The sequence below is a fragment of the Dioscorea cayenensis genome, chromosome 20, assembly GCF_009730915.1.
Source record: "Dioscorea cayenensis subsp. rotundata cultivar TDr96_F1 chromosome 20, TDr96_F1_v2_PseudoChromosome.rev07_lg8_w22 25.fasta, whole genome shotgun sequence".
In the NCBI taxonomy this organism is placed as follows: domain Eukaryota; kingdom Viridiplantae; phylum Streptophyta; class Magnoliopsida; order Dioscoreales; family Dioscoreaceae; genus Dioscorea; species Dioscorea cayenensis.
Window position 1 is genome coordinate 4,531,478 of NC_052490.1, and position 2,743 is coordinate 4,534,220.

Consider the following 2,743-nt stretch of genomic DNA (forward strand, 5'->3'; position numbering starts at 1 on the left):
AATGAGCAGCGGTGAACATTATCGATTATACGGACCTTGAGTGTTGGAGACACAATCCGAGTATTGTCGTCCCACATGTTACACCAATCCACTGCAGTTCAATGGTTTGCCCGATGAGGATCAAAGCGAGTCACATAGAGAGTTTTCTTGAGGGTGTGTGATATCTTTGAAGATAAGCGGGGTGACGGATGATGCCATCAAGTTGCGAGGCTTCCCATTTTTCCCTAAAGGGAGAGCGAAGCAATGGCTACACTCATTAACTAGAGCATCAATTACCACATGGGAGGAGATGGTAGAAGCTTTTCTTGCACGTTATTTCCCTCCCGGAAAATCCCCGAAGCTTAGGAATGAGATCTCATCCTTTGTTCAGTTGGAATTGGAGTCTCTATTTGAGACATGGGAAAGGTTCAAGGAGCTCTTGAGAGAGTACCCATACACCCGAGTTTACAAAGTGGATGATTGTTCGAGACCTTTTACAGACGGTTTGAACCCGATTACAAAGGCAACTCTTGGATCTGCGTGAGGAGGTACCTTAGGTAGCAAGACCCCAATGAGGCCCGTCGGTTAATTGAAGAAATGGGGTTAAATAGACTACTAATGGAATGCTAGGGAGAAGAAAAAAGGTGGCGGTCTCCATTTAGATAGATCGCGATAATTTCATTGGCGGCTCAAGTTGAAAATTTGAGTAAGATGTTAGATCTTCTAACTTCAAACAGAGTAGCGGCCATGACGAATTGCTCGATCTCTATTGGTGATATATCTTCAGTGGAGAATGTTGATTTTTTAGGTTATAGCATGAGACCTCAAGGAAACCCATATAGCAATACCTACAATCCGGGTTGGAAGAATCATCCCAATTTCTCATGGAGCAATCAGGGTCCATCAAAGACCATGGGGCCACCGGGTTTCCAACCAAAACAACAAGCCCCGCATGTGGAAAACAAAGTTTTAGGTTTGGAAACCCGAATAAATGATTTTGAGAAGGCCTTGACTAGATTCGTGCAATTCGCAAATACAAGGTTTGAAATTGTTGAAGCCACACTTCGCAACCACACCGCGCTCTTTACATAACCTTGAAAATCAGGTACAGCAAATTGCGAAGTCACTTTTTGAAAGGCCACATGGAAGCTTGCGGAGCAATACAGAGACCAACCATAGAGAGCAAGTGAAGGCGATCACTTTGAGAAGCGGTCGTGAGGTTGAAGGTAGGCTTCCGAGTGAGATGCCAAAAGAACATGCACCCGAGGTTATAGACGTAGAAGAGGGAATAAGCAAAGAGAAGGAGGTGGCACCCCCACCTTTCAAGCCAAGAATCCCTTATCCCTCTAGATTGAAAAATGACCAATGGGATGAACAGTACAAGAAGTTCCTGAGTTTGTTCAAGCAACTCCATATTATATTAATTTTGTTGAGGCATTGGCCGAAATGCCTAAGTATGTGAAGTTCTTAAAAGACTTGTTGACTAACAAGAGGAAGTTGGAGGAGAGTGCTTGGTGGTTCTAGATGCTTCATGCTCGGTGGTGTTGCAAAAGGAATTTGCCGAACAAGAAGAAAGATCCGGGAAACATCATCATTCCGTGTAGCATTAGCAATATGGGTGAAGAAATGGCATTGGCGGACTTAGGGACAAGCATCAACATCATGCCATACACCTTCTTCCGAAAGTTAGGTTTGGGTGAGCATAAATAAACTCGGATGACTTTGCAATTGGCGGACGAGCGGTGAGACATCCGAGGGGTATCATCAAAGATATACTTATCAAGGTGGACAAGTATATATTTCCTGTAGACTTTTTGGTGCTGAGACATCGATGAGGATATGGATTTACCCTTGATACTTGGGAGGCCATTCTTGCGGACTTTCAAGGCATTGATTGACATGGACGACGGAGAGATAACTTTGAGAGTTGGAGATGACAAGCTCACATACCGCCTTGCTGAAGCCATGCGGCATTCTCTTGATTTCGATGATACTTTATACTTTCTAGACACTATTGATGAGATTATTGATGAATACATGCAAGAAAATGATCAATCCGGACCCGATCTGAAGGTTTGTTCGACCAAGAAGAGGATGATGAAGAAGTAATGATGCTTGGTTCGACGGAAGAAGTACAATCTACCGGGGGATCTTGAAGAAGGTGTTTTCGGAAAATGAAGAGGGCTAGAGACGCCACCGGAAATGGTCCAAGGTCGTTAGAGATGTACGTGAGCCGAAGAAGTTGGATGAACCATTGCTAGGTGGCACCAAGCCCGATAATACAACCTCTACCTTCAAGAGATTACGCTCATCATGCTTCCAAGTCATGGGTAAGAGGGCAACATTCATCTTTGAGCCCCCATGAGGTAAGACAAGCTACGTCAACCTTAGTGACGTTAAACAAAGCGCTTCTTGGGAGGCAACCCAAGTGTTTCCTATTTTTCTTAGTCGAATAATGTAGTGTTTCCATGAATAAATTGTTGAGTGTTGGTGTCTTGATTTTTAGATGCTTGTGCTGTAATTTTATTTGAGGTTTTGAGTATTCATCATGCGTTTTCATGTGGATTTGGTGAAGATGGGTCGTTTGAGTTTTATTTCATGTTTTTCACTGGTAAAACTTGCATAAAAGGGCAGACTCTGAGTGTGCAAACATGTTCAAGAATTTTCTGCAGAGCCTGCGGGTTTTCTAAGGCATCCGGGAAAATGCACATGCATGTGGTATTTCCACACGCCCAGTTGATTTGCACTACGAGCTCATCTAGAG

At 43.6% G+C, this 2,743-nt stretch overlaps 1 non-coding gene across 1 annotated transcript; it reads right to left on the bottom strand.

Annotated features, from left to right (window-relative positions):
- Positions 1 to 337: 337 nt before the first annotated feature.
- LOC120252446 lies at positions 338 to 446 on the bottom strand. The gene has a single exon (XR_005533977.1). It is a non-coding gene; the product is annotated as a small nucleolar RNA R71 (small nucleolar RNA).
- Between the last annotated feature and the right edge of the window lie 2,297 nt (positions 447 to 2,743).